Raw genomic sequence first — 25151 nt, 5'->3', positions numbered from 1 at the left:
GCAAATCTAAAGTTTTTTCTATGTCTTGGATTATAATTTTTTTCCACCAAACTTATAATACGTTGATTTACTGGCCTTGACACCTCTTTGATTCTTGTGTTGAGTGACAACAAATGAGATTCCAAGTGAAAACGGCACGTGTAGAATCGCCTCAGGTCTTTTACCAGGTTGTTCATGACTTGACAATGCAATAACGCAAATTTGGCCAAGAAATAGCTAAGCAACCAACTGAAAAAATTAGTTTTCATTTCTTAAAATAAGAGGGCTATTTATAAGACGTTTTATAGTTTTTACACAATACTCACATTTTGTATGTAAATACATTCAAACTAATGCTGAAAGCGTACCCTACATATTCACACCCTTCTTTTATTTAAATACTATTATGCTTGAGTAGGGAGCCACACTAACAAGTGTGTCACTGTCCAAATACTTATGGACTGCACTAGCATTTAGCTTTCGGTAAAATAATTAACTTACATGTAGTGAAGAAGTGTTTATGGGAGATTATATCTAGAATGGAGTTGCACAAAAATGTAATTTTTTTTTAATAGACTTTCCTACCTTAATGTCAAAATCTGATATTCCAGTATTTGTTAAGTACTACTGCTGTGTGGTATTGCTTTACTAAAAGTACCAATCAGAAGTGGATGTAGAGGTGGTGCACTCCAAGAAGTCCTTGGGGGGTCCACATTACTGACAGGTTGGACTGGTCTCATAACACGATATAGAAAAGGACAAAGGAGACTGTGTTCCTTTAATGTGGGTAGTGGTGTCCTTCACATCTTCACAACCAGTGCAATGTTCTGTGCTGTGGTGTGCTGGGCTTAGTCAACTAGGTAATTAATATGGCAGGCTCTGGACCCCCTGGAGATAGTAGCAAAGGAGAGAATTTAAACAAAACTGAGTGCCATTATGAACAATACTGCACATCCTCTCTGACACACTAATTCAGAGTTCTGTCATCCAACCAACCATTCAACCAAAGTATGTCAAGAAACGCTACTGGGGCTCTTTTGCAGCAACAGTAGTATACCTGCATAATGACTCACTGTGGCTGTAACTGCCAAGTCAGAAGGTTATCTTTCTTTTAAATTTTTAGTCATTCTGATTTGTGTTCACAATATAATGTGTGTATGTGTGTGTATATACTGTTGTACTTTTATTTAGGCACTTGCAGAAACAGCACTCATTCTTTATGGCCTTAATTCATATTCATAGGAAAGCAGACAACTAGGATATGGATGTGGACATGAATATGGCAACTCCAGTTCTTAAGTTTAACGGAACTTATAGATGTGTTCCTCGTGGGAGCTCAAGAAAGGCACAGCAGAGGCTGGGACTGGGTCAGAGTCAGCCTGCACGAGACAAGAGAGAACAGACCAATACGTGAGTGGCAATGGCTTTAAACTCTTGCTACCTGAGGGTGTTTTTCAGCAATTTCCACCTGAGGGGAAAACACTGAAATAAAATCTTATTATCTAACAAAGTATGCTAATTTTTTCACTAAAACTTGATATATAACTTCTCAAATGTGATAGAATTTGTTTTTGTGTCAATTTTAAATATAACTGTACACAAAAACTGATGCCAAAATAGCAAAAAACAGGTGGAAAATGTGATTTTCCCAAATATTTGTAATAAAAGACAGTATATTTCAAGTTCAAGCAAAATTAGGTGAGTTTTTTCACCTCTGAGGTGTTCACAAACATGTCAACTGTACCTGTGAAAAGTTTCATGTTGATAACACAAAGAAACAAATTGTTACAGCATTTGGCACCATGGGTACCCCTCCCACCTCCAGAAACATTCCAGGCAGGGACACCCAAAATGTAAATATAAATAATATAATATTTTTTTGATATAAAGTATATAAAATATAAATAGTTTCTCACATACAAACACACACATATATTTATTGTAAACGCACACACACCCCCACCCCCTCCAAAAAAAAATCACACATTTTCATTTTTTTTTTTCACCTTTAGCACATTCCTTTTTTCAAATGTGGGCATGTTATATATCATTGTAAACATCTCAGTCACACCTATAAAATGGTATAAAGCTTGCAATGGCACAACCCACTGAGCCATGGCGACCTGCCTGGAAACGCCAGCTGCTTGATACCACTCTCGACATGCCCACCTGTTCTTTAATGGTGAATATCTCGCTAATCCTTCATCTCACAGTGATGTTTTTTTCAACTGAATATGCTGTGAATTCTGGTACAGAACATGTATATATTCGCTGTTATATGTGACAACACACAAAAATTTTATCTTGAAGGGTGAGATGGAACATTGGTTATGCAAGTCAGGGAAGCATAATAAAGGGGACAAATAAAGTTTTATCTTTTCTGTCTATCTATCTCAGTGTGCTCAAAGCTCCAAGGGAGATTTGGCACTGTGAGAAGCACATTATAACAAATCTCCCTGTTGCTGAAGCATATTGGCCAGTGAGCATGGCTGCTGGCAAGCCTTGGACAGGCCCTGGCAGAACCAGGGAATAGTGTGGCAGTCTAGTTGTCTCTGACCCCAGGCAGGTATAGTGTTATGGAGCTGGGCAGAGTGTGTGTATGTGTAGTCCAAGGAGGATGAAGCAGCAGGGAGCCTGGGGTCAGGCAGTCTACCATAGTTTGCTTCAATATCATTTTGGTAACGGTACCACATTCAAAATTTTAGTATTGATTCAACATGCATCAGACATTCTCCTCCAGTTTGTGTACTGCTCCAACTGGTCAATCGAAGATGCAGTGTCTCATGTCGACAAAAAAACATTTATGGCAGAATGCTGTTTACTGACTTCAGTTCATCATTCACTACATTCATCAGATCCCGACAGAAAAGATGAGACTGGTGGGCTTCACTTCTTTCCTTCATAACATTTTAGACTTAAGTAGAAGGAACATAGGCAGTCTGCATCTACAATTGCACTTTCAGCACACTAATGCTGAGCACTGGAGCCTCATGGTGATGTGTGCATAACCAAAGTGTGTTCTTCTTGCTATCTCCTGAGTATACTGCAACATAATGGTCCAAAAAATTTTAGAATTTAACAATGACATGACAGTAGTAGGTCTCATCAACAATGATGATGAGATAAAGTAGAAAATGTAAGTGCAGTGGTAGACTGGTGCAAGTGAAACAACCCATCTCTCAAAGTTGATGAGACAATTGTGGGCTTCAGGAAGACCTACCCTGCCCACACTCCACTTTACATTAAGAGTTCATGGGTATAGAGAGATAGCACCAAAGTTCTTCTCGTACAAATGGCAGAGGACCTAACAGGGTTTATCAGTACCTCCCTCCTTGACCAACAAAGCAGAGCAGTGACTCCACTTTCTGTGGTGGTTGAAGAAGGCAAGCCTTCCATGCCATATCCTAACCACATTCTATAGTGGCACCATTGAAAGCATCTTGACTGGTTGCATCACTGTCTCTTATGGGAAATGCATTTGTGGACAAGTCAATACAACAGATAGTGCACACTGTGGAGACCACCATCGGGACTTCTGTCCCTTCCATCATGGACATGCTCACAAAGTGTTCCATTTGTAAGGCCTTCAGCATTGAGGTCCGCAGTCTTGTTTCCCTGCTTTCATCTGGCAGAAGGTATCAGAGTCTACACACCAGCCCTGCCAGATTGAACAACAATTACTTCCCATGGGCAGTCAGGCTTCTGAACACAATGTTACACCCATCCCTGCATGTGCTGTCTTATCACTAGCTCATATCTAATTACTGTTCTGTTCAGCATTCCTTTTCGATTGTACATCTCCTATCATCAGTGATTGCAGTTTGCCAATATGATGTTGATTTGTACAGATGTTGTGTATGGCTCTGCATTCCTGTATGTAATATTACCCTCCCCTCTGTATGGTTTTATTGTCACGGTGGCCCTTGGAAATGTTATTTCATAACACTGTATTATGTACCAAGTTATGTATGTATAGTAGATGGTATGACAATAATGCCTACTTGATTTGATGTGGGCAAAAGGGAATATTCAGAAATCATCATGATACAATGCAGAGTTCAGTGGCTGAGAGTGGAGTAAAGGTGTCCTACATAACATTTCCCTGTATGATGGGGTGAGACAAAAATATTATTGTCACCTTAAGACCCATATAGAGTTTACAAAAGGGCATAGAAGTGAACCAGTAGCTATGTGGTGAGAAACAATATTGTGATAAGATGAATAAAGGTAACACTGCAAACATAATATCCTTCCACAAAGAGACTAGATTCATACAGTGAAGTATGATGGAGATTATTATAAGGGTATATTTCTCCATGACAGGGACTCTGTATCTTGTTTGTTTTGTAATAACAATATATGGAAGTCAGTGCTCTTAAAAGACCTGAAGATTAGGATAAACTGGTTTAAAGTAAACTTTTAGGAGGACACTGCTCCCAAACACCAAATTCCAAAATAAGAGTAGGGTTGCTAAAAACTTAAAAGCTAAATGTTTGTAAGTGTCTCAATCAAAATTCAAATCTCATTTCTATTTAGAATCTGTAGCACTACTTGAAAGTATTTTCACCAGCACCTTCCTTTTAAACTTAAATGAGCCAGAGAAATGGACAATAGCTCCTAACTAGTGTGCACAGTTGTTTGTTTATATCATATATACATTTTTCTAATTTGCATTGTCATTGTTTCAAAGCCCCTGCCAAATGAAATACATGCCTGACTGAATTTGTTTCTGGATTTAAACATTAATACAAATCATTGAGTAGAAAATAGTTTCCAGCACAAATAATTGCTTAAATACTTTTAATTATATACAGGGTAATCTAGCTAATTACAGATTTTACATAATTGTTGCTGTTAATTTAGTAATGACCTAACATGGCATATACATATAGCAAGCAATATATGAAACAGAAAAACAGTGCTGAAATAGTTTGTTTCCTGTTTTTACAGGTACTTGGTGTCCAGGGCTTCCACACAGCTTTAGTTGTCTGATACATTAAAGTGCTAAACCATTGCTCACAACTAGCAGAAGGCAGCCTTAAATATTCAGTCTCAACAAACTGTTTCTAACTCTACACAAGGACCTGACATTAGTGGTTAAATAAATTTTGATCCTGTTTCTGCTGGTATAGTCTTTGTCTTCTTGTTACCATGACAAGTTAAAAAAAAATAACTGAATGGATGGGCCTGTTTTATTTTGTTATTTTGCACATGTCGAATTGAAACAGATCAGCATGTATCACAACTTGGCTTCTATTCTCATACCCAGTCAATTGGATGTGCTAGTTTTTGTCACCAAAGTTAAAAAGTAATATCGGTATTCATAAGTTGGTTCAGTTCAAAAGCATAAAAAATTAAGGCACTGCTTGCGAAAAACACTTCTTTTATGCAGTATTTAAAATCAGTAATACATGGTAGTTTATAAAGATATTGTATAAAAAAAACAGGCAGGTGTGTAAATTACTCTTATTTTTATTCATTATTTGGCTTGTATAATAATGTTACTAGATATTTAACAGGTGGAGTTGCTGAATTTATGCATGCAGGTTCCTTGAAATACAAAAAGTACAGGGCTTTTGTCAAAAATTAAAATAAGTAAAAAGAAAAAAGTAGTTGTGCTGGGTAAAATAATAATAGAGTAGATAACATCTGAGGCTGGTGCAAAGTGTTCTGGCAGTGCATGATCCTTTATTTAACTAAGTGAACTGATTTGTGTATTTCATACATTTTTTGAGCATTGTCAGTGTGACTTGGTAAGTTTCTTACGGTATTCCACAACCTTTGTGGTTAAAAAAAAGGCCTCTTGATTTTTGTTTGTTGTTTGCATAAGTGAAAATTAGCTGCCTTTCAGGTACCTAGCAATAATGTTCTGTAATGTTTTTACTTATTTATTGTAAGTACTTAAAAATTGAACAGCATGGAACTGGCTACTTGCCAATATGCTGTTTAATTCTGCTTTATAGTGCACTATCAAATTAAATATTCTTTATGTACCTCGGTGTGTAACTTTTCCCTTTCCTTTTTTGTTGTGTACTGTCCATTGACCACTGTTGTTTTTCATGGGAACCATTTACAAAGTCAGGACTGTTTGAAGCATTCCAGTCCTTCCAAATACAGTGTATAGTGCCTTCTAAAGATCGATTGTTTGGAAATTTACCTTCACTTATTGTCTCTGATCAAGATTTATTAAGATGCAATTACTTAAATATTCTAATTACAATATACAGTACTTTTTCATGAATGTGGTTTTCTCTTTTCAACATGCTTGAATTTATTCTTAAATCATTTTGGCGGTCTGTCTGTGTTTGTGTGTCTGTGGTTATGAAAAATGCATATTTAATGTGTCAACATATAAGGAGCATCTTCTTGTACATTGGTGTCTGCTTTGCATAGTAAATTATATACTTACTATAAAACACAGGTTTGGTCCCCAAATCTCTCCTTAAGGCACCCCAGCCTCTCCATATGTTAGTTGAAACAGTTGAAACTGAAAGCACTTCTGAAACATATTGAGCTACTGAGTAGTCATATCTGGTGTTCTAGTATATACTAGCATGTCATGGTAACCACAAATACTAGAATATCTTGAGGAAATATTTGGAAATGGAAACATATTTTGACAGACATAAAATCCAAGTTTTGTGTCAGCAAGGCAATAGGTAGTGAAAAGTAGCACATCAAACTGGATTTTTTAAATGGAGATCAATTTGTTATATAGAAACTGGGAAAGGTCAGTTACAATAAACCCTAGAAAACCTAGTTAAGAAGGCGACCAAAAATGTAGAGGATCAGGTCAAAGTGTAAATGTTTATCATTCTGTACCTTTAGGAAAATTACTTACTGAAAACATTTTTTAGCATTATAATGATCTCAAACACATTGCAAACACAATTAAAACTTGCTTGCAGAAGATATCTACATATTGAACACTAATAGGAATAAACTGCCATCTTGGAAGCTGTGTTGGATCACTTGGACAGTAAAAAGAGCAGAAGAGTTGAAATTAAACTTGCAAGAACCTTGACAGAATTTACTAAAAGACTTTAAAAAATTGCACCTGATTTTGATTTTAGGGGAGGCCATTTGAAATACTTTTTGAAAAAAAAACAAGTCTTCCTTTGTTACTTTATATTGTGTTGGTGTTTTTTGTTATGCAGTATAAACACTGCCCAGATATGTTTAAGAATGATTTTCTTGGACTTTTACATAAGACTTTATGAACTTATCATCTGCAAGGTGAATGTTTGTATTTGGTGCATTACCTTTTGGGTGACATGGAATAGAGCTGACCATTCTATAATTTTTCAATGGACATAGGCTTTGTTGGCATGGTATGTCTATTTTCTAGCAAGGAAACTGCCAGGATTTCTGTTGTGCATTAAAAATAATTAGCTCAATATATTTATCATTGACTCTGGAATAAGAGTTGTTTAAGTATTTCTACTCTCTGCCATCGCCCCACAGGAGAGCGTCAGTTTGGTGTCACGATATTCTCAAGCACCTGGCTGGGTACATTTGCACGTTTTACCTGTTACATGTGGAAGAACCTCCTCTTCATTTTGCAAGTGTCAGGGACAAATTATCAGAATGCTGTTGCTTCCAGATCCCAAAAGTGAAATTTGTAAAATACTACAGATAAGAAATGTTGGCTTTCCTGAAATCCATTATTTCTTTACTTAAAGAAACAAGTCTTTCATATTTGACTCAGATATACCTGTTGGCATGCAGAGTAGCAGCTGCAGCTATAACCAAAGTTAAGGAATGTATATGGGTGGAGATAGGTGGAGCCGGTTTCCTCAAATTGATTTTGACAACTCATTTAGTGACTCTGTACTTGAATTACACAAACCTTCTGGAGTGCTGGTAATGCTAAAAGTCTCCGGGGATATTGGCAATATCAATGGCAAGACTTCCAGGTGGATGAGATCTGACCGAACACACTGAAAGTAATGAATACTAAGCATGTTTCAATTAATATGCCTTAACAAGAACTTGCAGACTGGTGTGTTGGGCTGCAAGAGCTGGGACCAATTGATCACATGATTCTTCCACTTCTGAAAGTTACACTTGCTTCTGAAAATTACGAGTACAATTCTCATTTATCAAAAATGTGTCATTGCATGCACAAGCATTCTCTATCAAAGTAGAAACAGTTGGTTTTTGTTACTACGCATGTGCCACAGAAAGGTAGAAAGATGGAATTATTTTTGACAGTGATTGTACTTCATACTTACACCCCTGACAGTGGCTCCAAATGGAAAAACACAAAAAACAAAAAAAATCTAAACAATGAAATGAATTAAACAATGACAACATACAATTAACATTAAAAAATGAGAGCATGAAATTAACAAATAATCAGTGATGCAATGCATTTTAAATTTTACATAACATCTTATCTGAGTGTCCAGATGTTTGTTATACGTGTATAAGAGAGAGAAATGCACTCTTGGTCATATATTTGGGGTTGAGGTGGGAGGCACGGAATTATGACCACCCCTTGGAGGATATGAATATATACAAAACTACAAAGCAGGCATAAAAATTGGGGTCTTTGCATAATGTAAACTTATGAAGCAGCCCCCTTGTGATGCCACTGCTTTTAAGTGAGGTTTTTTTTTTTTTTTAACTCTGGCAAATTTGCTGTGGAAGCACTGATTTGGATTAATGACTGCATGTGGAGAATGTTATGCCCTTGTAATGGAGGAATATTTAGGACAAAAAATAGGAGTTTGCATGTTCTCTTAGTGTCTGCGGGGGTTTCCGCCCAGAGTCCAAAGACATGCAGGTTAGGTGCCTTGGCGGTAGTAAATTGTGTGTGTGTTCACCCTGCAATGGATTTTTAGCATATGCTGACTGGGATAGGCTCTGGTAGACCCCCACAACCTTGTTCAGGACTAAGCAGGTTTGAAAATGACTGAATGACACAAAGAAATAAGGAACAAAAAGCATATTTTGTGACCTATTTAATTTTTTATACTTGCATTTCATGTTATTATTTATTTAGTGTCACAAGATTTGCTTCCTGCCTTGTGCCATGTGGCCCTGTGTTAGGATATAGCAGGTTGGACAATGACTGACTGACTGATTTCACAGTACTTTTATTTATTTGTGTATTTATCCATGCATCAATTTATTTATTCTGGGAAGCTGGAGCCTACCCCTGGAAGCAGAAAGCACCTTTCTTTTCTTTTGTCTGTGCCAATTAAATATCACAAATATCTCATTCATCAGATTACAGTGTGCCAACTTTGCCAGTCAGTATGACTCATGTAACCATGTTGGGCCGAGAAAAACTCTACTGAAATATTAAAAAGGCATCCATCTTGTCACAAAGGTATTCAGATTAGGGTGGTCCAGTGCTATTTAACCCTTTGCAATGGCACTGTAAAACCTATTCAGTGAATATGGCAAGTTTGCCAGCCAAATCGACTCATGAACCCACGTTGAGCCAGGCAGATCTCAGCTGCAACATAAAAAAGGAATCTTGTCACAAAGCTATGAAAATAAGGGTGGCAAAATGCTGCACAACCCTCTACAGTACCTGTTAAACATCAGTTAATCCTAGTAATTAAAAATGGGAATGTTACAAATCTGCCAGTCAATAAGAGCCAGATACTCACATTGGTCTGTTCAAAACTCAACTGCAACTTAACAAAGGCATCTTTCTTTTCTCAAAACTAGTGTAGCCCAATGCTGACTGCTTTGGTAGTACTGTGCTAAGAAGGAGTGTAGCCCAATGCCATCTTATCCTCTGCAGTGCCAGTCTAATTCCAATTATTAGATATGGGGATGTGCCAACTTTGCTTGTCACTTTTGCCATGTACTCAACTCGAAAAATGAGGGCTGCCCAACATCACCTAATGCTTTACTGTGCCCATTAAACATCAGAGTACATCTAACTCATTACATATGGCGGTGTGTCAAGTTTATCATTGAGCAGGGCAAAACTGAACTGCCATTTAACAAAGGCACATGTCTTGTCGTAAAACTTAAAAATTTAAGTTGGTCAAACTTGATGTAGCTCCTGTGTATCCAATCAAGTAGAAAATTAAATAAAAGGTGCATTTTGGTGACACATGTTAATATCTTTTTATACTGCAGAATATTTTGACTGGCTCTTCATGTTCAATAAGTAACTGCCTTGCAGAAGTTGTGTGAATAAGAAACTGGCTGGAAGCAAATAACTTCAGGCTCATGTGAAACAGTCACGTTTTCCCCATATCTCAGTGGGCTTTACGCCAGACCTCCTGAATACTCCCAGGTGAAATAAATAGAGGGTCCAATGGTGCATCCATGTGATGGATTAGCGTCACAGCCAGGGCTGATTGCCCATGGATATTCACTAAACACTAAAAACTCCAGTCCCTGATACCTCTAGTTACATCACAAATGTGCAACACTGAGGCAGCAATTGAACTGATGACCAAAGCTTTACAACAACAACATTTATTTATATAGCACATTTTCATACAAAAAGTAGCTCAAAGTGCTTTACATAATGAAGAATAGAAAAATAAAAGACACAATAAAAAATAAAATAATCAACATTAATTAACATAGAATAAGAGTAAGGTCAATGGCCAGGGGGGACAGAAAAAACAAAAAAACTCCAGACGGCTGGAGAAAAAAAAAATCTGTAGGGATTCCAGACCATGAGACGCCCAGTCCCCTCTTGGCATTCTACCTAATATAAATTAAACAGTCCTCTTTGGATTTAGGGTTCTCACGGAAGGACTTGATGATGATGGTCACGTAGACTTCTGGCTTTTAATCCATCCATCATTGTTGGAGCATCATGATGCTTTGAGTAGGTGGGGTGGTGGCGCAGGCCACAAAGAAACCGGAAAAAGAAACAGAAGAGATAGTAGGGGTCAGTACAGATTTTAGAGCCACCATGAATAGTTATTATGATGAATTGAACATACAGAGTATCAGGATTAAGTTAAAGTGAAGTTATAAAAGGCCATGTTAAAGTAATGTGTTTTCAGCAGTGTTTTAAAGTGCTCTACTGTATTAGCCTGGCAAATTCCTATTGGCAGGCTATTCCAGATTTTAGGTGCATAGCAGCAGAAGGCCGCCTCACCACTTCTTTTAAGTTTTGTTCTTGGAATTCTAAGGAGACACTCATTTGAGGATCTGAGGTTACGATTTGGAATATAAGGTGTCAGACATTCCGATATATGAGATGGAGCGAGATTATTTAAGGCTTTATAAACCATAAGCAGAATTTTAAAGTCAATCCTGAATGACACAGGTAACCAGTGTAGTGACATCAAAACTGGAGAAATGTGTTCGGATTTTCTTTTCCTAGTTAGGATTCTAGCAGCTGCATTCTGCACTAGTTGCAAACGATTTATGTCTTTTTGGGTAGTCCTGAGAGGAGTGCGTTACAGTAATCTAGTCGACTGAAAACAAACGTGAACTAATTTCTCAGCATCTTTCAGTGATATAAGAGGTCTAACTTTACTATGTTTCTTAAGTGAAAAATGCTGTCCTAGTGATCTGATTAATATGTGATTTAAAATTCAGATTACAGTCAACAATTACCCCTAAGCTTTTTACCTCCGTCTTGACTTTTAATCCTAATGTATCCAGTTTATTTCTAATAGCCTCATTGTATCCATTATTGCAATCACTAAGATTTCAGTTTTCTCTTTATTTAACTTGAGAAAATTACTATTCATCCATTCTGAGATACAAGTCAGACATTGTGTTAGTGAATCAATAGAATCGGGTCATCAGGTGCTATTGATAAGTACAGCTGTGTGTCATCAGCATAGCTGTGGTAGCTCACGTTGTGCCCTGAGATAATCTGACCTAACGGAAGCATGTAGATTGAGAATAACAGCGGACCCAGGATAGAGCCTTGTGGAACACCATATTGGATATCATGTGTCTTGAGTTGTAATTACCACAACTAACAAAAATTTTCTCCCTGTCAGGTAGGATTCAAACCAATTTAAGACACTGCCAGAGAGGCCCACCCATTGACTAAGGCGATTTCTAAGAATATTGTGATCAATGGTGTCAAATGCAGCACTCAGATCTAAGAGGATGAGAACAGATAAATGGCCTCTGTCTGCATTCACCGCAAATCATTTACTACTTTAACAAGTGCAGTTTCTGTGCTGTGATTTGTTCTAAAACCGACTGAAATTTATCAAGAATAGCATGTTTATTTAGGTGGTCATTTAACTGCATAATGACTGCCTTCTCAGAACTTTACTTAAGAAGGCAGGTTAGAGATGGGTCTAAAATTTTCAAGAGCGAGGGGTCAAGATTATGTTTCTTAAGTAGGGGTTTAACTACAGCAGTCTTAAGACAGTCTGGGAAGACCCCGTATCTAATGACGAATTTACTATGTCAAGAACATTATCAATTAGCACGCCTGATACTTCTTTGAAAAACCTTGTTGGTATTGGGTCAAGGAGCAGGTGGAGGGTTTTAATTGAGATATTATTTTTGTAAATCAGGTAAATCTATCCTAGTGAAAGAGTTTAATTTGTTTATAACAGGATGCTGGGGTTTAGGAGGATCCTTAGTGTTGGGGAGATATACTATGTTATTTCTAATATCATTAATTTTTTGATTGAAAAATACAGCGATAGCCTCACAGGTTTCACTGGAAGTACTTAGGAGGCATTCCTTTGAGTTACCTGGGTTTAGTAGGCGATCAATTGTAGAAAATAAGACTCTGGGATTACTAGCATTGTTATTTATAATCTTAGAGAAATAGCAGTCCTCTCAAGACGGACAGTGTTATTGTATTCTGTTATTTTGACTTTTAATATTTCATAGTGGATAGTAAGTTTAGTCTTCCTCCATTGACGCTCAGCTCTACGGCATGTTCTCTTTAAATCAGACACTCTTTGGGTCTTCCATGGTATAACAATGCTAGAAATTTTTACTGTCTTTTCAGGTGCAACTATGTCAACAGCAGCTCTCACTTTAGTATTAAATCTTTCCACCTTACTATTTACATTATCCTCGCTATTATAGTTGTCACTATAAATGGACTGATTGCTTAGAATGTTTGTAAGTCAAAGAAGCGTTTTTTAACAATATGCTTCTCATGGGTGTTTTTTTATCATTATTTCTATATTAAAAAGTAGAAGAAAATGGTCTGATAGACCAATATCAATGATCTGTTTTATATCAACTTTCAGTCCTTTAGTAATCACTAAGTCTAACGTATGACCTGCTTTATGTGTAGGCTGATTTATGAGTTGTCTCAAATCAAAAGAATCCAGGAGGTTCATAAATTCTTTTACTTTTAGATCACACTGATTATCTATATGGAGTGTGTCATAGTTAGTAATTAAAATTGACATTAAGTCAGAGAATTCCTCAAAAAGACGTTTAATTTAGGAGGTCTATACACGGATAATACTAGAACTTGAGAATCTCCATGGATAACAACGGCGTAGATACTCAAAGGACTTGAACTTACCAAAACTGACATCTTTACATTTTAACCGGCTCGAGTAAATGTTTGCCAATCCGCCCCCCCTTTTTCCCTGGCGGTCTGCACGAGTAAAACTGTAATCCAGAGGCGCAGATTCGATTAAAACAGCGCTCTGTCTGAGTTAAGCCATGTTTCACTTAGTGCAATAAATCTATTTTTATCACTAATAAGATCGTTGATAAAAAACGTTTTGTTAGTTAAAGCTCTAACATTTAATAGTGCCACATTTAATGTTTCGGATGGGCAGAGATGAGTACTATATGCGTTATTGATATTTGGAATAGAAACTAAATTATTTTTATTAGCGCGCTCTGTGTGTATTTTTGTTTAATCTGTGATCTGTTTTTATAGTTTTAATACATTGTTCCTCTAAAATAGTAATTTTAATTAGATTATTGGAGTTTATGCCGTATTTCCTAGATTTTCTACGTGCATTGAGATTGCTTATTACAGTATTAATGTTGTGCACTTTAACGGAAGATTCTATTAAACACTTATCATGTCCTAGCACAAAAGTATCATTTTGGAAGGGGTAAAGAGCAGAGATAGATAGTCAAGATAAACAAATTACCTTAGATATGTTTTCGGAGAGGACCCAGGTGCCGAAACTGTTCGGATGCAGGTCATCTTGCTTGAAGAAACACGGCCTTTCCAAAAGAGATTCCAATTGTTGATGAAACCGACATCCTTCTTCTTGCAGAAATCCTGTAGCCAGTTGTTCAATCCTAGTAGACGACTGTAGTACTCATTGGATCGTCTGACAAGAGGTAGTGGACCTGAAATGAAGATCTTTGCCGATGGGGTCCTCTCCTTCGTGTCTTTAATCAAAGCTGCGAAGTCAGCCTTGAGGATTTCTGATTGTCGGTGCCTTATATCGTTTACGCCGGCATGCAAAACAACCACTCCATCTGCCCTCTCCTTGTGCTTCTCGTAGATTGCCAGCACACGTCTCATCACATCTCGGACACGAGCACCAGGAAAACAAGAAACAAACGATTTTCCATTAGCCCGTATATATGGAGTAGATTCACTGTCAAAAACAACTCCATCTTTCCACCTTTGTGGCACATGCGCAGTAACAAAAATCGTTTGTTTCTTCTTCAATAGAGAATTTTGGGCATTCAATGACGTATATTTTGACTGTTTGTTCATACCTGAGAATTGTACTCAAAATTTTCAGAAGCAAGTGTATCTTTCAGAAGTGCAAGTGTAATTTTCAGAAGCGCTATCATAATTTTCAAAAGCAAACATAACTTTCAGAAACGCAAGCATAATTGACACGTGTGAAATGTAAATTTGACTTTTTGATTGACTTTATTGACTTCATTATGAATTATTTTTGACAGTGATCTTACTCCATAAATCATGGTCAAAAAGACAAGCAAAGGTCAGAATACCAAGAAGACATCCCTAAAATAAGTGCCCAGAATCAGAATTCAGATTTAGATGGGCATCATACACAACATCTTAATGCTACCATCTACATGCAAATAAAGCTAACTAACACTATAAATTTCAAAAGGTTTCTACGTCCACTAAGGGATAATGTTAAGTGTAAAACGCTGTTATGTCTGTCATCACATTGTAGCTTCTTTTATATCATCAATGAAACAATCACAGTCACGTGACCTTTAAATGACGTCGCATAAATAAAGAAAACTAAAACATAAATGAAAATCAACTTCTAAATTACAAAGCAAAACATTAAAATAATAGCAGAAGTGAAATCATCATGCTAAAAAACCCATAACAGACAAAAATACACACATAAGTAAACATTAATACTACATAGGGGCTGTGGGGATTTTTTTGGGCTGCTGTGCACATATTTTGTGGACTTAGGAAAGACTTATGATAATGTATTCAGTGATTACAGCACTACTAATTCATGCTTTTCAGCCCTTATATTTATCTATCATAAGTGGTATTTAAATTCTCACCATGGGGATTCATGGATTCTCCTGTTGGCCTCTCTTCATTAGCATCCTGTATTGACTTATTTATTTTCTTTCTGTGTTCAAAGTTGGCTCAAAAGTAAAAATGTTAAGACAAACACTAAAAGAAAACTTACTATGCATTAGGGTTACAAATATTATCTGCTTTAATACATCAGACTATCTAGCAGTTCAACTGATTTTTTTTTCTCATTATATGTAGCAGTGTAACATATTTCCTTTTCTTCCCCCTTCCTTATGTTTTTATTTCATAAAAATGCATAATACATGTGGAGTGTGTATGTTAGCCCTGTGATTTGTTCACAGTATTTCAAGGACAAGTTCTGGAATCCCAGACCACTGAATTGGTTTAAGCCTGTTGAAATAACATGTTCTATATTTTGTTAATTTGATCAGTCTTTATTAGCACCATGCTAGGTGTGCATAGGTTTTAGTCTGTTACAGAGCCACTGAACTTAAGAAAATATGTATACCTACATTGGAAACATAAGATGAACTGTGGCAAATTGGGGTAGGGGCACTAGAAATTCTCTTTTAAGGTAAATACTGTATCTGTTGAATGGCACATTACGAAAATATTAAGTTTCATGCATATTTGTAATATTCAATGACTAGTATCTTACTACTGCTGCCATTTTTTTTCTTTCCTGGAGTATTACTAGGTGGAAAAGTTGTTTTATAATTGCAAAAATATAACTACAGTGCTGTAGTTATAATGCTTTTTTTGTTTTTAGTTTTACTTTATTGATTTTATTGAAATCACACAACATTCCATACAAACAGGTCAATTTTACAAGAACAGAATTGAAAATAAAACTCCACCCCTGAGAAAGAGAAAATGGGCAGCAGAATAAAACTTAAACCTAGTAAAAATAAGTAAACAGATAAATTAATAAGTGAATATAGATGAATGGAGAAGAAAAAGAAAGAATAGGTAGATAATCTATTTCCTCAGTGCTTTAAAAGCTTATTCTAAAATGTTATTGATTAGATCATGCCAGGTTTTGAAAAATTTCTGCACAGATCCTCTAAGTGAGAATTTGATTTTTTCCAAATTCAAATAGTATATAACATCAGTTACCCACTGACTTAGAGGAGAGTTATGATTTTTTCAGTTGAACAAGATACAGTATGTCTATGTGCCAGTAGTGTAGTAAAGGCAATTACAGTTTGTCCTTCTCCACTTTAAACCCATCTGGGAGTACACTAAACACAGCTGTTAATGGGTTAGGAGGGATTGTTACACCAAGGCTGTCTGAAAGGCACTTACAAATTTTTGTCCAGAATGATGTTAATTTGGTGCAGGCCCAAAACATGTGACCCAGTGAAGCTGGGACTTGCTTGCAGCGTTTGCAGGTTGGATCTTGCCCTGGAAACATTTTGGACAATTTTAAGTGAGACAGATGTGCTCGATATATAATTTTGAGTTGAATAATTGTATGCTTTGCGCATATGGAGCTCGAGTGAAGTCTCTGCATTGCTACCTTCCACTCCTTTTCTGAGATGTTGAGTGAGAGATCCTTTTCCCATTGTCCTCTTGGATCTTTGAAAAAGAGTGACTGGAAAATGATTTTATAAATTGTAGAGATGCTGTCTAAGTCATTGAAACTGATCAATATATTTTCCAGCATAGAGGGAGGTGGGAGGTGAGGAAAATTGGGAAGGTTCTGTTTAACAAAGTTTCTAATTTGAAGATAGTGAAAGAAATGTGTTGCTGGAAAGTTAATTTTAGAATGTAATTGTTCGTAGGATGCAAAGGCGTTGTCTATGTACAGATCTCTAAGTGATTTAATCCCAAATGTTTTCCAGAAATTAAAATCTGCATATGTTTGCGAGGGTTGAAAAAGGTGGTTCTCGTGCAGAGGTGCCACTGATTAAAGATTCTCTATCTTAAAATACTTCATACATTGGTTCCATTTTCTGAGTGAGTGAAGCACAATTGGGTTATTCGTATATTGGCGATAATTTGTATTTATTGGTGTGCAAAGCAAGGAATATAAAGAGGAACTGCAGGATTTTATTTCTATTGCAGACCAAGCCTGTATTTGTTCATCTATTTGTGTCCATGCCCAGGTTTTTATAGTTTGTATGTTTGCTGCCCAGTGGTAAAATTGAAAGTTAGGTAGAGCCACGCCACCTTCTGCCTTTGGCCTTTGTAGGGTCGCTCTTTTGATATGTGGATGTTTTGAATTCCAAATAAATGTGGTTATGGTTGAATCTAATTTCTTAAATAATGATTTATTGATGTATAGCAAAATACCCGCGCTTTAAACCTTTTTAAACTAAGGGAAAATATGCCAATAATTATTTGTTAAGGATCTCTTTGTAGACCACATTGTGAGTTCGGCCCTCCGGTTGTAATATGACCAAGCTGTTCGCTGAGCTTACGCTTGAGCATGCAACGTACAGTTGGCCATGTGAACAGTAATCTTGTTTCAAATCTCACAGCTTGGATTGCTGCTGTCATAATCGGTTTGAGTTTCATGGTTTGTTTCAATTATGACAGTATTTGTAGGACTTGTGTTGAAGAGACATTCGGCATCTGTCAAGCGTTGTAAGTATACAACCGGTTTCATCGATAAATTCACATTCAGCTTTTGAGAGTTTAAACATTCATAAACATCAAAGTGTCCACTACTGAAATCGTCACCTGTGAATCTAAGATATTTAAGAGGCATTGGCAGTTGTCGAAAGGTGTAAAATATTTGGCCATTTCTGTACACTTGAAAGCGACAACCGAACAATTCAGCGGCAGCCATCAACTAACATGCAGAACCATAGGCGAAGTGCTTAAGCATTTCACTCTTATAGTGCTCTTGTGTAGTATAATTATCTCCTGTACCGTCATCAGTCCACACCTTGAACCTGTCCCAGTCATTCAATACATAAGACTCAATGTTCCTCCGGATATCAAGAGTGAGCCTGATATGGCGTGCAATATGTAACAAAGGGAAAAGGTAGGTGCCATCTCCGAGCATGGAAACCCCACTCGGTAAGTGACAGTTCTTTGATCGATGGTGATCACCTCGATACACATGTTAATGGGGGTACGGTTGGAATGATACAGGAAATTTGTACCTGAACAATGTAAAGTAAGTCTAAAATACCTACACAATAACATAATCGTAATAAATGAACAATAAAACAGCGGAGAATCCGTGGATTAAATAAAAAGGCTGTAGTTATCAGCAGGGAGACGTGAATCCCGTGGCGAAGCAAGTAAGGGAATGTAGAGACTGGAGCGACGGATGGCCTTATATAGGCAGGCAGCCAACAACGTGGGAGGCGTTGGGATGGGGGAACTCAAAGACGCCTCACATGGTGACCGAGCTGCAGGCTATGGACGTATATATGTACGTAAGTAGGATTCAGTTAGCATTGGGAACCCGCGTACCAAATTTCTTGAAGATGGGCCCATAAGTAACAAAGACCGTTGAAAAGTTCAATATGGTGGCCGACAATGGCATCATACCACCGAAATAAGTACGTATATTGGTTTCGGTTAGCGCAGGGAAGCTGCCTACCAAATTTCATGAAGATGGGGCCATAAATAAGAAAGTTCAACATGGCGAACGTTGTCAACCGTTATGACCGTTATGCGTAGAATTTCAAAATGAAACCTACTTAACTTTTGTAAGCAAGCTGTAAGGAATGAGCCTGCCAAATTTCAGCCTTCTACCTACACAGGAAGTTGGAGAATTACTGACGTTGGAAAGTTCAATATGGCGGCTGACAGTGGTGTCATACCACCAAAATAAGTACGTACATTGATTTTGGTTAGCGCAGGGAAGCCACCTACCAAATTCCGTGAAGATGAGGTCAGCCTTCTACCTACATGGGAAGTTGGAGAATTAGTGACGTTGGAAAGTTCAATATGGCGGCCGACAGTGGCATCATACTATTGAAATAAGTACGTACATCGGTTTCGGTTAGAGCAGGGAAGCCGTCTACCAAATTTGGGGCCATAAATAAGTTCAACATGGCGGACGTTGCCGACCGTTATCGACCGTTATGACCGTTACGTGTAGAATTTCAAAATGAAACCCGCTTAACTTTTGTAAGTAAGCTGTAAGGAATAAGCCTGCCAAATTTCAGCCTTCTACCTACACGGGAAGTTGGAGAATTAGTGATGAGTGAGTGAGTGAGTGAGTGAGTGAGTGAGTGAGTGAGTGAGTGAGTGAGGGCTTTGCCTTTTATTAGTATAGATATTGGAATATTTTGAAACAAAAAGAGATTTGGGTTATGATGCTTTTCTAAAACAGTTTTATTATTGGGTGGCAACAGATACTGATGAAGATTGTGGATTTGGGGTTTCAGAAGTAGATCATTAACACTAGAATTACCAGAGCCTACGAAAAAACTCATAGGTCCGTCCCACCTTAAATCGCTTCTTAAAACCGTTCTCACCTCTCCACCAGTGTCTTTTGTTAATCTAAATGTGCTGATAAAAGAAAAGCTGCAAGTAGCCAGCTATTCCATCCCCCCAACGACTTAGAACGTGCACAAACTTCTTCCAGCTATTGCCTTGATTGATTATCTGGGAGTGAAGTGGAGTTTTAGAGTGGAAATAATAGATCATTATTTGGAATACACGCATTTCACGTGTGTTCCGTTTCTACAGCAATCCGTGTAAACACATTTTTGAAACAGAAACGTTTTTCATATTGTAGTAGTAAATGACAAAATGTAAGCATATAATGTATGAAGCCTGAAGTCCAAATATCAAACACTTTCACAAAAGGTACAAATATAACAGAACAAGCATGCTTTTATTCAAAAATATAACTGCAGAAAAAAGCCGCATTAGCATGCCACATTGACACATACTTACTACAGCTGCCACGGTAGTGTAATGGTATTAGCTGCTGACTAGTGTTCAAAAGGTCATGAGTTCGATTCAGTTTTGAGAAGTAAACTGCTCTTATTCTTACTATTTTAGAATAAAAACATGCATTTGATTTCAGTGTGTAACAGACGATTTAATAATTGATACTTGTAAAGGTTAGGTTTTTTTTTTAATTCACTTTTCATTCTCTCAGTCGTGTTCAGGATCCTTCCCTACCCCATAATCTGAGAATGCTGTTTTAACATAAAGCGTACTTGTGACTGCATTCTCGTACCAATGCTTGCAAACTGAAGTGCCTGCGTGCACTTTTCTTGGCATTACGCGTCTATTTTTTTGAGCATGCCCGTGTCGCTCAAACACAGGAACATATGTTGGTGTACAAGTATAACAAAACAAGTGCACTTTTATTCTAGACTATAAGTGAAGAAAAAATAAAGCAAGTTACAGTAGGCGGTTGATACGACAGCTTGCGTGGTGCAATGCTAAGAACTGCTGATTTCCAATCCGTGCTGTATAAAATCATCACATTCAAATATTAACAATTCCCACACACCCTTCCTACATTCACAACATGTGTACTTGTTGCAGTGTACACATCTCTCTGTGCTATTGTTCCTATTACACTGAATGAGCACCTGACATTGTACTTTCTTCCCTATATAAATAACATTCGAGTATAGCGCATCTTCAAATAAATCACATTCGAGTATAGCGCGTCTCCAAATAAATCACATTTGAGTTATAACTCGTCTTTATGTGAAAACAGCATTGTCGAACGCGACTGAGAGAATGGAACTGAATTAAAAAAAAAAGCTAACCTTTACAATTATCATGCATTTACACTGGCTCTTACAGACTGACTGAAATCAAATGTATGTTTTTATTCTAAAATAGTTCAGTACATGCAGTATTATTTGAAAACGAACAACGTCAGATCGGGTTTGAATACACGCTGACGCTGTTACAGAAGGAGTCAGCTTATTCAGTGCAGCAGTTTCAACGCACAGTACATGCAATATTATTTGAAAACGAACAGCGTCAGATCGGGCATATTCAAACCCGATCTGACGGTGTTCGTTTTCAAATAATATTGCATTAGTGCGATGATGTTTTTACATATATTGTCTCTTTCATTCATCTTGCGGTTTGTAATCAGTGACCGCGTGTTTTTTCCCCTGATCTTGCCAGTTCGCACATGTTGCTGTATGGTGGTGTTTCTTTTGTACTCCAGGACATGCAGAGGACAGAATAGTACAGAGCAGTAAGTTCAGCGCTATATGCAATCAGACAGACAGACAGGCAGAGATGGCACTAGATATATAAATAAACAGGGAAGGCACTGCATAATAGATATATAAAAAACAGCCAAGGGGATAGATATATAGATAGGTAGGAAGGAAAGGCACTATATGATAGGCAGACAGGGAAGCTCCTATATAATAATAAAATTACTGTTATTACTATATAGATAGACAGGGAGTACAGGCAGGCAGAACGGCGAAGGTTAAAAATAAATAAATTTTCTCCCCTGCAGAGAATCAAACTTGGATCTCTTGAAGTACAGCAAGTCTACTGCGCTCTAAGCGACGAAATCTTACCAGTATGCCACGGAAGCTGTTGTAAAAGTCTTGAACCTTTTATGAAAGTGTTTATTTTCTCTTTGGCTGTCAGGCTTAACAAATTTTATAGTTTATGTCTACATTTTGTAACATTTATTACTAAAATATGAAAAAGTTTCTGTTTTAACATTGTGTTTACACAGATCACTGTAGAAATGGAACACACATGAAATGCGTATGTTCCAAATAACAATCTATTATTTCCACTCTAAAACTCCACTTCACTCCCAGATAATCGAGGCATGAGCTCGGAGAAGTTCGTGCACGTTCTAAATTGGTGGGGGAACGGAATAGCCGGCTGCTTGCAGTTTGTTTTTATCAACACATTTACAGGACAAAGCAGGCTGGCGGAGAGGTGAGAACAGTTTTAAGAAGCGATTTAAGATGGGACGGATCTACGAGTTTTTTCGTAGGCTCTGGTAATTCTAGTGTTAAATAATATTAACTATAAATAATTTAAGGATATTAACATTATGTTTTTTCTACAAAAAAAGGAATACATACAAAATATTAATTAAATTGCAATAAAAGCATACCCACTATAAGGGCATATATAATAATTTTAAATTGGATCATGTTTAAAAAATGCATCCCCACAAAAAAGGCAGAGGCTAGAAATTTTTAATTGAATCAAATTTTTTTACTTGTTACAATAAGCAGAAGCTTTGAATTTTAAGGTAAATTGTTGAAAGGGGGAAATAATTGTGTGAATGTATTTGCTTTGAAGTGGTGAGTGGATCATATAAATCTGACACTGCCTTTAAGCAATACCATTTTAATACAATGCGGAATGAGTTTTACAAGGAGAACATGTCACATTTAAGTACTGCAGTTGCTAAAATCTCTGTCAGTCACTGGAGCTGTCAACCTGAATAGCAATGCTTGACTAATAAAATAGTTTCTGAGTTCAGACGATTCTAAACTGTGTAGTGGAAGGTGAAGGACATTTTGGCAGCAAATCGAAGTAAAGATTGCTGAAATTATATAAGGAGTAATTAAACATAGTAGACAACTTGGGTTCAGTGTGTGCCCTTTGAAAATTCACAGCAATGTAATCAATAAATTCAATTCACATCAGATTTGGATGCCTAATTTCAAAGTTAAATTTCATTTTTTTCACTTTACAGGTTTATTAGCCTGACAAGATAAAAGAATGCTCTTCCCCATAATAATATGATGATACTGCCTTTTATGCAGTAATTTACTTTGCCACTTCCAATTGCAAAACACGTTCCCTCATTTAGCTGATTTGTTCAAGAATTCTGTTCATTTGTCTCCTGTTTCTAAGACCACTGTACAACTTTGCAATAATCTCTATTTAAAAAAGAGCAGTGCTATTGTAGCAAATTGAGCCCAATGTATGACCATTACATTAAAATAAAGAAACATTACTCTAATCTGAATGCTGCTTATAATTCAGTATATCAGTGAATTACTTGATGAAGATATCTTTACTCATCATAGCATAAGGAAATTGTCTCATCGTTTTTGTTTTTAAAAGACAAGAGAACCACACATGAATGAGTAACTTGTCACAGACTCTAAAAGGTACAGTCATGGAGTGTGTGCGATATGTATGCTTCTTGCTACTGTATTTATAGTCAACCTAGAAGAAGTTGTTTCATATTTAAGCTATCTTTGTAGTGTCTGAATCACTAAGTCTTCTTCTCTGCTGTGTCACTTCATTACTAAACCCACCCATAATAATTCAAATGTAATTTATTACCGTAGATAAAAAGTTACTGGAATTACGTCATTTAAACCCAGAGTGGTCTAATGCGGGTTAAAACATTTCCTCAGTATTGCTAAGGTTTCCTGTTCTTTTGTGGTGTTGTATAAAATATCTTAACTCTCTTCTTTGGTGAAAGGTAAGAAAAAATGCTCTTGGTGTCAACATAGAGTATGTTAGTATGAGTTAGATGCTAGAATTTGGCCTCCTTTGTTCTTGAAAGATTGTGACACAAATTAAAGACAAATAGTGAAAGAACATCTGGAGCTACTTGTTTTTTTTAATTTTTGGAATTTAAAATTGTACTTTTGCCATTTTTTTAATTTGATATAATGTGCATACTGTTTTCATTTTTTGATGGCACAATATAATGCATGCTGTAACTGAATGTATCCTTAGCTAAGAAAAAAAGGCATTTTATGTAGAGAATAGGGTAGCAGGACCATAGTAAATTTTCTGGGCATTAGTAATTTTTAAATGTTGTGATTTCTGCTATTGTGTACAGGGCATAATTCCTCTAAAGTTAGGCTAGACTTTGTTGATCAAGCTGCAGTTGATTTATAATCAATTTATTTACCAGCTATGTGCCAGGGTACATAGTGTCTTGTAATAACAGGTATTGTATAAAGAATGGACGCTATTGGTCTTTTGAAACTGTAAAATTGCTGTGTAGAGCTTCACTTTCTCTCTCACTCTCTATGTTAGATGGTAACCTTAATGGAAGCCTACAACATTTTTCCCCAGTTCATAAGAGCATTGCTTCACAACGTTTTTTGGGCTTAGGACCCAAATCAATATATTTTTCTTCTGTGCTGGCCCTTTATTAGCAGCAATTTTAATGTCAACAAGCCAACATTTACCCTGAATGGCACACATTAACAAATAACATTAAATACATATTCAGCATTTAAATATAGTGTACATAATAGTTTAAATATGCATGGTACTCATCCAAAAATAATTTGAAACATGGGTGTTTAATGCTGAATCAAATTTGAGTCCATTTGTCTTTTCAATAGACAACCTGGGCTTGTTTGATTCTCAAATGTTTGTTGAAATTAGGCGTAAGTGAAGAGAGAGCACAGAGGAAATTGTTTTAATTTTTTAAGTAACTAGGGGACTCCGCTCCCTGCTCGCTTCGCTCACCCACCCCCGTGTTTGGTTTACCGGATATACAATTTAAAGAGATTGTTATTTTCATGGGAATTGTTACATATGCATTATTTTCACGTTTACTCTAAAATCTTTTGTAAAAACAATACTTGTCCTTTATTTCCGGCCCCGGGCGTGGTTACATCTCTTTCTCGCAGGATGTATAACGCTGCTCGCGTTTTGAAGGGGGGTGGCTGAACGCATGCTAAGTAGATGCCGTCGAATCATCTTCTATCTTTCTGCTGCTGGTGAGCTGCCTGTTCTACTTGTCGCATGTCATTGTTTTAAGAGCTATGAGCACATGATGCATGTCTGCCAAAAACAATCCAACAACTGCTAGGTTAGATGTCCGTGGACTTGTTTTAAATGATGGCTCACTGCCTTGTCTTGCATGACGTTGTAA

The 25151-nt window shown here is 36.9% G+C and overlaps 1 long non-coding RNA gene across 1 annotated transcript in view; it reads left to right on the top strand.

Annotated features, from left to right (window-relative positions):
- Positions 1-25151, top strand: part of LOC120526859 — a 179287-nt gene that overhangs the window by 21175 nt on the left and 132961 nt on the right. Inside the window, exon 3 of the long non-coding RNA XR_005633200.1 lies at positions 1222-1389. This is a non-coding gene — a long non-coding RNA (uncharacterized LOC120526859). The remainder of the gene's footprint in view (positions 1-1221; positions 1390-25151) is intronic.

This window comes from Polypterus senegalus, chromosome 3, assembly GCF_016835505.1.
Source record: "Polypterus senegalus isolate Bchr_013 chromosome 3, ASM1683550v1, whole genome shotgun sequence".
Lineage (NCBI taxonomy): Eukaryota > Metazoa > Chordata > Cladistia > Polypteriformes > Polypteridae > Polypterus > Polypterus senegalus.
This window is presented reverse-complemented; position numbering and strand designations above follow the sequence as displayed.